General features: G+C 38.3%; 1 long non-coding RNA gene across 2 annotated transcripts; it reads right to left on the bottom strand.

Annotated features, from left to right (window-relative positions):
• Nucleotides 1-26: 26 nt before the first annotated feature.
• Nucleotides 27-11,141, bottom strand: LOC137846816 (uncharacterized). 2 transcript variants are annotated; one of them, XR_011090657.1, is made up of 3 exons: nucleotides 10,874-11,141; nucleotides 4,387-4,478; nucleotides 27-3,015 (listed from the first exon to the last, which is right to left on the bottom strand). It is a non-coding gene; the product is annotated as an uncharacterized lncRNA (long non-coding RNA). The 2 variants fall into 2 exon arrangements; XR_011090658.1 differs by having other exon boundaries at nucleotides 4,387-4,469; nucleotides 10,874-11,139.
• Nucleotides 11,142-12,223: the final 1,082 nt, after the last annotated feature.

A 12,223-nucleotide genomic window follows, 5' to 3' on the forward strand; every position in this document is an offset into this window, starting at 1 on the left:
AGTTACCATGCAAGCGTTTGGTCTTGTTTCCTTGTTGGAGAAAGGAGATAAAGTCATAACAGTGCATGTCTTCAAATACATTATAGTATTTTCACCACACTAGAACATCAGTAGAGAGAACTAAGTCTGTTCATAAGACACTGAACCTTTACAGATTAGATGAGTTTTGTGAGTTTTGATTAAAAGAACAAAATCTGTTTCCAATATAGCCATTTTATGTGAAGGAGAAAAAGGGGTCTAAGGCCCAAAAGTATTCAAACCAATAATGTACTTGAAATTTGTCTCCCATTTCGCACCAATGAAGTCCTTGTGACATTCTTACAGCTGCTTCATTGATAAGCTGAAGTCAGCCAACATGAGGTCTTCCAAAAAAAAAAAAAAAGTAATTTGTTCAGCAGGTAACTTAAAAGTTCTGTACTGCTCTAATAGTCCATTATGTGACAGATTTCTGTGGAAATTAGATTTCTGTGCCCCCATTCCTCAACACACACTCCTGTGATTAATCAGCATTTTAAATAGCTAGCAAGGCTGATGCTGCTGCATCACACTCAAGATATGGGACATGCACAGACAAAACTAAGTCCTCCATGAGATGCTTTTGTGTGGAATTAATAAAATAACTACTTTTGCGTAGAAATCAACAATTCAGGCTATTCTCACAGGGAACAGAAATTCAAATCTGGTTTAGCAGGGCTGGCTGAATTGTGTTAACCGATCCACTTCAACACAGAAGGTTAGGACTCTGTTCATAAATTGCTACTCTTAACTTCTATATGCAAAATTGCACAACTGTTAATGATATTGGAGCAAAACCAGAAGTCTGAAGCAAGTCCTAGCTTGTGAGATTATTATCATCTGCCACTGCAGTGAATACAGGACTACTGAAGGCCACAACATCTTTTGTAGTTGGAAAAATCTTTTAGACAGGAAATGAATGAAATATAATCTATAATTTTCCAGCTCTTGATTATAAAATGGAAGCTCTGTTACATAAGCTTTCCACTATGGACACTAAATTAAAATTTAATGCAGATTATCCTGTGCATGTAATAAAACAAACAAAAAAAACAACAACGAACAGGAAAGCCAGAACAAAATGCAGAGTCCCTGGACTTACAGAAACTGAAAAAAAAAGCCTGTTAAAATACATGCCTTTAAATAACTAGAAAATATCATGAAAGCCTAAAACTTTTAGAATTCAAATGAAGTTAAATTATTAAAACATCAATATTTCTCTTGTATGCCAGAATAAATTTCTGACAAACTGAATGTTCTGTGATAAATTGTGTTTAATTTTATATGTGTTTCTCCTGGAATTCACTTGTACTTCTTGACACCAAAAGGTAAACATTAATACTGGGTCTTAGATAGTACTATGCTATAGTACTAGGTCTAAGAAAAGTTGAAGGAAAGGGGCATTGTCCTCTATTTGTTTACCTTGAACCTCTGAGAAACCTTCATGTAGATTTTCTGTTTTACCATTGCTGCCAGTTACTAATTTTCCTTTGTTATGACTTAGTCATTTAGATATTTATTTATTTTTGCTTTTAGAATAGCGTTTTTAATAGAAGGAACGGTGCTTTTAAAACCATAAAAACTATGGAAGAATAAACATGATGCAGCTTTAATTTTATGAAGTTAAAGAAATGCTATTAAACTGAAATCAGATTTATTTGGGACTTACCAAGATGGTGGTTAAGTCAATTTTGTATTTCTACTTGTAGAAATAATTGCTTACGATTTTGCTAATCTCACTCATGCAACCCAAAAGACTGTTTTTCACTCCATAAAGTTAATGCCAATGCTTCCAGAGTTTTCCTTAATGCTTATGTACATCCTGTACAGTAACAAGTGCTGTGTTTGAAATGGTACTGTTTTTTTTTTTTGTTGTTGTTGTTGTTGTTGTTTGTTTTCTAACAAAAAAGTCTTCACACCTATGTTATCTGCAGTGAAATCCTGGATAAATGTACCATAGCGTAAGTAGTCATGTATCTTTCCATTTACAGAAACTCCTGGTGAAGAAAAGCAGCACACAAACTTTGAAGTAACTTTAAACTTCCCTATCTAGGAATGTGAAACTGACCCAGGTACTCTTAAACATAAATCAAGGTATGTTGAAGGCAGTGGAGCAGCTGCAGTGATTTCTGTGGTATCCAGTCTGTGTTCTGGAAAAATATATATACACATACATGTATATACATATACACACAATTTTATGAAGTTTCATTTTAGTAATTTCTATTTGCTTCATCTCAGCCCCAAAGTAGTACTGGATATGTCTCTCTCTTGTTGCAATCTATTTTCTTTTGTTACGCTTCTCCAATTATTGCCTTGCAGTATGAACGCTAAGTAAAATTATGACAAGATTCAACCGAGTTGTAGACCTGTATAATTAGGTATCTGCTATCCTTACTAGAAATATTAAAAAGCACAGTGTATTGCTCTTCCACTCTGAGCCTTACACATTTAGATTTTAATTCTTCTAAGGACACCTGTCATTTCTCAGGTGAAAATGAGGATGCTCTACCTGATCAAAACAAGACCTTTCGTTTCTATTAAAAGCACCTGCCTTACACATGGAAGGTTGAATTGTTTTCAGAATAGCTTCATTAACTTCTGAAAGCGTTACCAATGCAGGCCTCCCCAGAGCCAGGATGCTAATTAGAAGGAAAACTGGCCTTACAGTAGTTGAAGAATTCTGTCTTCTTTAAAAGAGCGAGAAGGCTCATTCAATCATTGACAGTGTGTTTCTGCCAGAAGGCAGAAATAACTGCCAGTTATATAAACTCAGAGAATACCTGTGACAAATGAGTAATTCCCACAGTCAAATAGCCTCTTCAGACAACCAACAACAGTAAGCCTTCTGATGATTAAGTAAACAGTGTTAAGATGTCCATCAACTTCCATGCAGTCCAAGCAATGTCCTTTATGGCCAACTTCATCTGTCAGCTCCAATATTCTTAACTCAGTGAGTTAAGCATGTTTGGAGGGTGCTTTGATTGCTTCCTTAGGCACCTAGAGTAGCAGCAACACATCTGGCTGTCACATACATGCTGATTTTATATTAGAGCTCTCGTAAGTCTGACCAAAAAAAAAATCTACACATTCCTAAAGAATAAGTGTAGATCTACAATGTAAACAAACTGAAATAGATAAATGATAACAGCATACATCTATTACAAGTGAATGCATTATATAAATATTTGTTATAATAATTCTAAATTTTGTATCAATGGTCAGGCCTCTACAATCTGGATAAACATGCCTGAATTAAAAATAGAGAGTGTACAGAAATAAATTATCCCAAATTTACTTAAAAGTCACTACCCAATGAGTCAAATAGGAATACTTGTTGAACAAAAACAAGTGACCATAATTATCAGTCAGATCTAGAATTTCTGGATTTCCCCCTCTCCCACTGAGGGCCATACTTTTAAACATTTCCTAGAGAATTTTTCTGGAAAGAAGAAAGTGCATTTTAGCTGGTGCTGTTCAGTGAAGGGAGGGTAAAACAAAACGCAGATCCTATTTAATGACACAGCCTTGTTTGCTTTTGGTCATCCCAACAACTAGCCAGCATAAGTCTTTTTTTGGCAGTTTTACAAAATTGAGAGAACAAAGTCCACTTCCACGTCCTTGTTTGACAAAAAAAGCACAATGAAAGTTTATGTATCTTATTTTTGAATATGAACAGGAACTGTAATCCAGACGAGCATACAAACATGAACTCATCTAGTGGCAACAAATGGTGTGTATCTCAGAAGCATACTGTTAATAAACTAAAAGGTTCCCTTGGCAGGGCTGAGATGCAACAGTGAGCAGCATCCAGCTCTCTGTAGCCAAGACTGTCAATGCTGAAGGAAGTTTCTGTGTTCTTGCTGGCATTTGAGAAGTTGTGAACTATGATCTGGGCTTGCTACGTTGGCAAAAGAATAGGAAAGGTCACCCCATCTCAACAGTGAAACTGTCAGTAACAAAAGGATAATTCTTTTCAGTCTCACCAGCAGTTACAGAGAAGTTGATGCTAAGGTCAAACAACAAGGCAAGACCAATACTAGCACCAATGAACCTGTCAACATTACACACCTTTTCTTTCCTGGAGAAGTATTTTAACACTTCAGTATTTTGTGATTCAGATGGCATCTTGACACAGTTGGGCTTTTTCATTGATTCTTAGGTGAAACTAAAGCTGTTAGACATACTAGAGGTCAAGCTGACAATGTGGACTCAGAAAAAGGACAGTCCTTCAAAGTCTGAAGGTGACATTGAAGAAACCCAGCAACAGATTCAAAAAAGCCCAACCAATTCAATTGGTATTATACACTCTGTGCGTGTATTTGCTTCTCTGAACTTGGCAACCACAGAGGTGCTGGCATTGCTACTTACTCTAAGATTGCAGTCAGTATCAGATTGTGTGCCGAGGAAGAGAATAAGCTTTTACTATCATGGATGGTATCAGAATTCAGTTTCTGCAGTACCTTTAAAAAAAAAAAAAAAAAAAAGACCAGATCAAGCAAAGTTTCCAATGAAATCAACATGTACTTAAGTCAGTTAAAAGAATTTTATTTACAGATAGTGAAAATAATTTTAAATACCACTTCTCCAATGCACAAGATCACAGCACTGTAATCAAAAATTATGCTGGCATGGTGCCCTTTGTCTGTGTTGATAATATTTCCAAGTGTGCTGCCTTATTGTTTCTATGCCAGGTGATATTAAAGTAACTCCAACAAAAAGAAATGACTCAAAATTTCTCCAGAACCAGGCTTGATGCCAATGGCTTTTTGAAACTCTTTTCCCACCTTCTTCCACTCAGCATAACCAAAGGCAAAATAGATGCAGCCAAGATAAGTAATCATCATTAGGAGGTACTCTATTTTCTTACCTCATCTCAGATTAAGATGAAAAAGATGCAACTTCTCGAGAACAAGCTTTATGGCAAATTCAGCGTTATCTCTACTATGGCAATTACTGTGCTGTAGTATAGGAGAGTAACACTTTCATCAATTAGATCATTGAAAGTAAGGACTAGTTTCCAGTCCTTTTTGTACAGGATAATCTGTGACAAGTTTGAGAGGTAGTATTCAGCTGCATATTACTGGGTGGTCAGCAATAAGACTCTCAAAACTAGTGATGGTTTTAAGGGATCATCTGAGAGTTCTTCTAGGGAACGATGCCACTGCTATGTGGACATCAGTGGAGTTTTTCTTATGTAAACCCTTAAAAATCACTTTGTGATTAGTAGAGGCTTGATAAAGGGGACAGCTGCATATTCAAAGAATCTATACCCATAATTTGAGCTTACACCTCTTGTTCTTTCTAGTGTTAGCTAGTCTAATACAACAGCTAAGAAAGCTCACCCTCCTTTGAATTTTTTTGAATCTACTCATCCAAGAGAACAAGTGATATTTTTTCTTTTCTACCCATCACTGCAGGAACAAAGCAGTTTTTCTGAACTGATTCCCCTGGCTGCTTGAGTCCTGGTAGGGACAGATACTGCAGTTAAGAATGGAGAGTTTATTTCTTCCATGGGAGACAAAAAGAAAACAAGAGTTTTGATTGGAGTTGGGATACAAGATGAAAAACAGGATTGCATGGATGAAAAAATCTGGCATAGGTAAGAGAGGCGAAGATACTGAAGAGTGCCAAGAAGTCTACAACTGACCTTTTTGCACATCAAATAAAGTACAGGTCTGGCAGAAATCACTGTATTGTGTGATTAGGAATTGTAATCTGGAAAAAAAAAAAAAAAAGAAAAGGGAGGGGGATTGAATTCAGGTTGCATAATTTAGTTCTCATTTCCTAATCTTTGAGTACTTTGCAACCATAGCAGTATTCTATTAATGTAGTTTGTAAGGCTGGATATTACAGAAGAATGGACACTATAGAGTTTTAACAAAGTCTTTATGTCTTCAAACTTGTAACTGCATCACTCAAAAATGCCTATATGAACAAGAAACTTTTTTTCACCTCCTACTTTCTAGTGATAAGATTTGTAGAAAAAAATAGGCACAAATAAGAGTTAGATGCCTAGATAGATGTCTTTTATACTACTGAAGGTCTCCACTCAAAATGCTATGACACCCTCAAAGCATTTGTACTTGTAGGCTATAGTTAGAACAGGTTTCTGCCGTCAGATGTTGGGTTTTCTCCTGAAGTAACTCACAATTTGCGTTCTCCCCTTCTAAGTACTTTTGAATAAGAAACTGGGGTTCTAATGAATTGTGTTTTTGAAGAATTATGCCTGACCACATCAGTGTAGTAAGGCATGAATGATCCCATCCAACAGTATACACATGGTGAAGGCTAGATACAAGTGACACTTGCATGACAAATTGGGTGCTGTATGATACAGCTGTCATGGGTTCACTCCCATTTATCTGTTCCTTTGCCTCCATAGATTGTTTTATATACTAGCAATCAGGTGCACACAACACCTATTTTGCCTCCGTAGATTGATTTTTATATACTAGTAACAAAGTGCACACAATTCTTTTAATACTCTTACCCACTACTGTTGAGTTCCTACTGTAATAACATTTGTTTTATTGACACTCAGAGCAGATTTGGACTCAGAACAAAGAAAGTTGTGGCCTGCCCTTCCTGCAGTGACTAGTAGTAGGATGTCTTTACAACTATAGGTGACAAAACGTCAAATCCAGCAGAAGTGCAAGCAGAGCATACTGTCTTAAGACATTAGAAGAATGATTTGAAAGAGGAATTATATCAGCTAAATTAATATCACATTCCAGGGGATTTTGTAGACCTATGCTCTTTCTGCTAAAAAAAAAGTGGTAGCCTTTAGGGAAATACTAATTTTCAGATTCCTTTGCTGCAAAGAGCAGCCTCAGCAGACAGAGGTGCCTGAAGCCAGTTGTCACAAAATGTTTGGATTGGCCAGAGAGCTTGAGACTTCAGAAATATGGGTGACATGCCTCAGATGCACAGTACAAGGGAGTTTCAGTATGATTTACATCTCTGATATAACTGATGCTCAATATGTTACTCTGAAAACATCCTTTAAAGAAAATTTCAATAGACCCTATCTCCAGACTGACTGGTAACTGCTATTCTGTGCCAAGCTTGCTAAGAGGGTACTCTCTGTCCTAGCATCTTAACATATATTGGACTGAATAATATCCTTTGAATGACAGGATTACACAACAAGGTCAGTAGCTCCACAGCTCCATATTTGCCAATTAGTTTTGATGTAAGCATATAGATATGTTCTGTCTTTTCTTTTGATACCCTCTTCTTCCCTTACTTCCATAAACAAAAGTTTAAAACTCAGCAGAGAATGTTTGCTGACCCTAGGGCATCTGCCTTTCTCTGGAGACAGAAGATGGTTATCTCAAGACAACATTTCAACTTCATCCCCCTTATCAGGCTGCTAACTCTACAAATCTGAAAGCTACATGCATGCTTCCATTGGGAGCACATCATTTAATCAGAAACAGAAAGATATGGACTTATTTTGTAAAAGATGAAGTGGGAAGAATAGATTCAGTAGGACAACTAGTTAATTAAATTACTAAGAAATACAACACTAAAAATACCGTCTCCACCAGTTTAAAATCACACCTGCCATCTGAACAGGAGAAAGGAAACAAATCTCCTTCAGCATTTAAAACTTCATCCATCTCCTGAGTACTGAGCACCAAATCTTCACCTGGCAGATGTCAGCAGGCAGTACTGGAACCTTACAATATTCCTGAAGGATCCATTCTTCAGCAACAGACTGACACAGCTTGAGCATCAAAGCCCCAGATGACTGTCAGCATTACTCAAGGGCCGACAAAATTGCTTGGGGGCTTTGCACAATGTTGTCAGCTTGCCTGGGTCATCAAGCAGCCCGACCCTTCTGCAGATGGGTAGAGTACAATTAATTCCTTAGCCTCTTCCTGTTGTTCCTGTGCTTGTTACCAGCTCTGCCTCAAGTACTCTCTCAAGCCTGTTACTCTCCTGAGATGTGTATTAGGCCCTGATGCACCATATCAGCAGTACATTGGCTATTTAAAACTTTAGGGGAAGACAGTGTCAAAGCAGACCAAACACAAATAACACTACTGAGTGGACTTGGAGGGAGCAGTGAGCAAAGAGAAATGAACCCAAGAGAATTACATTATGTAACTATTATATGGTTAGGTGAAATAAATACAGCAGTGCACCAGGCTGGAATGCAAGTGGTGGAAACGTGGGCACAAATGTCTTTTTGGCTGTTTAAGTTAAGGCTGTTAATGAGAAAAATTACATAGCTTCTAATTGGCATACATGTTGAAAACTATGCCCCATAGAAATGGAAAATAGATTCTTAACCTCCTGTGTGACATGAATCCAACTGAACAGGACTCACAGGGAGAGAAAATTACACGTGTTCTAGCAGCCACCGCAATTTATCTTGAATAGGTTCTTTATATTTACATGTTTTTGTGATGTCAAGCTGCAGGAGCTTAAGAATTTTCTAGAGCTTGTTGCAAGTGCCAGGACGCAGAGGAGGTCTGAGACTCTTTTCAGCAAGATCCAAGATCCCATCCCTAGCCTTGCTGAGTCACCACAGACTGTGGGTGCTGAGACCACAAGTCTAAAAAAGCCATGCAGGCACGCTAAACATTGCATGTTGTGAGTTCTCCAAGAGAAAACCAGGTTTTTCTAGAAATATGAAAAACTTTGCAGAAGACCAGCCCCAAGAACAGACAAGGTAAGCTGTGATCTAGGACAGCAGAATAGCTGTAGTCCACAGGTTAGGTTGCTTTGTCCATGTCAGAGCTGAGGTGAACCAGGTTGTCTCCCAGTACCACAGCTGCCACCACCCAGAGAACAGACAGGATATCTGCCGCGATGTCCAGTGCAGGAACTGGGAGGCCTTTCCAACACTGCTGTGTCCCACAACATGCTACCCACACTCTTAGAGGTGCTGGAGTTGGAGACTTCTGTTTTTCCATATGGTCTCCAACCTGTCCCCATCTAATCCATTTCCCTTGGTGGTAGAAGCCCAGCCCTTAGTCCCACAGCGTTGAGACAGAAAGATTGCATTTTGCACATGTAAGATTGTTGATCTTTGCAAGAGTGGCATTTGCATATATACATATATAGAAATCCCCCCTGATTCTGTCTATCTGTCCCGTTCATTTCTTTGGTAGATTTCGTCAAACAAACAAAACTACCTTAAGAGATTTGGAATAGTGGAAGGTAACCCTATCTGGGACAATACAGGAACAAAACAAGGGTGGAATTAAAATATGCATGCACCCTTTATCATAATTAGAGATTATTTGACAGTGTCACTACCTCTGTGCACTTAAATGCCTTTTCAAAATACATATACACTAAGCTCTTCCATCAAGAAATACTACCTAAAGTAGTTGCTCTTAGGTAGTTCTGGCCAAGAGATAAGTGATCTTATACAACTCTATTCATATTCCATACAACTAAACTCACCACCATTCTAATAAGCAACGATCAAAGCAACTTTTTGCCCCTTGAGTAGACAGTTCCATAAATTCTATAAGCCTCTCATCACATACATAGAAAACATGGGTCTCATTGTGTTCCAAACCATGAGACTTGGTAAACGAGTGATGCACAACCCCTTTCCAGAACTCCAGGGCTTTCACAAAAAGTGTAGATGAGGTATCTCTCATCAGGCACCAGGTCCCTCTGCTAATTTTTCTTTTGGTAGGATGTTCCTTACACTTACCAGACCCTTTATTTGAAGGGAGAATTAAAGGGTCTGAATTGATTAACACAGTCATTTCAAAGGGAATCAAAAGATGCTGTAGTCAAGAACCAGTTAGGTGGAATTTACTACTTTGCAAAAGCATTGTTCTGGGGAATGAGCTCTTAAGTAGTAATTCATATGCAATGCATACCTAGTTTTTCAGTTTGACGCATATTCTCCTCAGGGGGATGGGGATGGTGAGAAAAATCAATGTGAGTTCCATACTTCTGTAGTTATGAGAATCTTTTCTACATTTTTGAAGTGTTCTCTTCATGTTTCTGGATCCCCTTATTTAGTTAAAGCAGAAATTCACAGGTGCAAGTGGAAACATCTGGGCAGTGGGAGGGAGAGAAAGGTAGCCAACATAAAGAACAATTGTGTGGAGCGCAGGCAAGACACTGAAGTTCTTCACTGCCTTTTATCTTTAATGGCTTGTGTTGGTGTGATTTGCAGTCTGAAAGCGTTAACTGCCTGTTAATGCAGGTTCTCCTACATTCATTCCTACAGAAGAACCTGCATTAAGTGCTTAAGTGCTCATACAGTTTTAGGCAATGAACATTAGCAACTTTTTTTTACACTGCCACTCTCCAAAAAGCAGAGAGAATGCCCATAAGAGCATCTTTTCCTTTAGCAAAAGGACATAACCTGATTAGAATACTATATAATCTCCACGCACATTTGGCATCTTTTACAGGGCAAAGCTAGAATCTACAAATTCAACACCTAAGATGGTGGTGGCAACTGCATGGTGAAAAGCAAGAAATTGTGGTCTGATGACTTTTTCATGAATTCTTCAGAACTAAATGGCAATGCTAACTGAGAAAGAGCACGCAGGAAAGGAAGAAGGATGACTGCCAAATATGAGAACATTGTTCCTTCCCTTACAGTTATGACACAAAGCCAACATTGCAGCCATAAGCAGGACAGGTTGGTGGAAGAAGAGGAACACAAACAAATACTCCCAACCTCCTTCAGAAACCAGGTGCTTGAGCAAAAAGATAGCCTTTAAATGTAAGTCCCCAAAAGAAGATAAGGCACTACTGAAGAAGTGGTAAGGATCAGGAAGAGCCAGGCTGCTTCGTGATGGAGGATGAGTGAGGAATAAAGATTTGTCCACACAGACAGGGCATTGACCCAAGTGCAGTCCTGCAGTACCTTGCATGGTGAGCAGGGCAGGGTCAGTAATAACAACAGAGACCCAGTGAGGTAAGGCAAGGCAAGGTGATGAATCAGCTCCCAGGTCCATCTAGGCAGTCCGGTCAGGAGTAGAGGGTGTTGCAGCTAGAGATGAAGCTGTGACATAGATCAGAGTTCCAGGCAAAAAAAAAATAGGAGTGAGCACAGATACACCTATCCCATAAGTCAAAACAGAACTAGGCTCCCAGACCTGAGCTTAAATAGAGCTGGATCTTAGGGAGACAGTGGGTAAGGTCCCATGTGAGGCTGGTTTGGGCAATTATGACCTGTTAATGTTCCCAGGGCCATGAGGAGGAAAAGGAAAATGGCTCTTCCCTTTGTTTCTGTGGTGTTATATGTCTCTCTTCTTGCTGGGAAGTAGTAATATGAAGCGTGTGTTTATGGTTCATCAGAACACCAATAACCACTGTCTCAGCTGCAGTCTTTTCCAAAGAGGATAGAAAGATGTCTGTAGATAATACAAATATTAAAATACAAAAACAAAATAAACCACCAAAACACTACCACAAAGTCAGTAAAGACTATAAGACCAAGAGCAGAGGAAAGAATTAGACTTACAAATGGGGTAAAGGAGAGGTGAATTTCTGGTGGGGAGGAAGATAGACTTCCAGAGAAAGAATTAAGAACGTGAGATGAAAAAAGCAGGGAGAAGGGTGTGGTAAGGAGAAGAGATTGCAGCAAGGTGGAAGTGGACAAGGTGGAAGTGGACAATAGAGCCAGAGACCTCTGAAAAAAAAAATAAAATAAATTAAAAAAAAAAGGAAGGAGAGACTTTACTGTTTCAGAGAACTGAAGGAAGTAATTATTTTTTATTATTATTATTTTTATTTATTTTTTAATGAAAGCTGGGAGAATATGACAGAGATAAAACAGGGAAGACTAAATTCATCTCCTGAATTACAGCCCATGGACCATCCAGTGCACTGAATGGCTAGATCAACAAATCTTATCCAATTTGTGAAACATTTAAAATATCTTTAAATTCATAACCTCTTCCTTGGAAATGCAGTACATTTTCTATACCACTAAAGAAGTGCCTCACAACTAGAAACAGTAATTAACTATTGAGCACAACTGTCCCACCAGTAACAAATTTGAATAAAGAGACTAGAAAATGTGATGACAGGCAGTGGACCATTAACAAGTAAAATAATGACAATTGTATAGACATTAAATGGAAATGACAAAACAACTATGTGCATAGTAAAACAAAAGCTAAGATAAAATGGCTGAGCCTGTCCATGATCAGATCATAAAGAGGGGAGGACATTTTATGAGCATCCACTCTGAGTACAAATAAACTCAGAA

This window comes from Anas acuta, chromosome 1 (genome assembly GCF_963932015.1).
Source record: "Anas acuta chromosome 1, bAnaAcu1.1, whole genome shotgun sequence".
Lineage (NCBI taxonomy): Eukaryota > Metazoa > Chordata > Aves > Anseriformes > Anatidae > Anas > Anas acuta.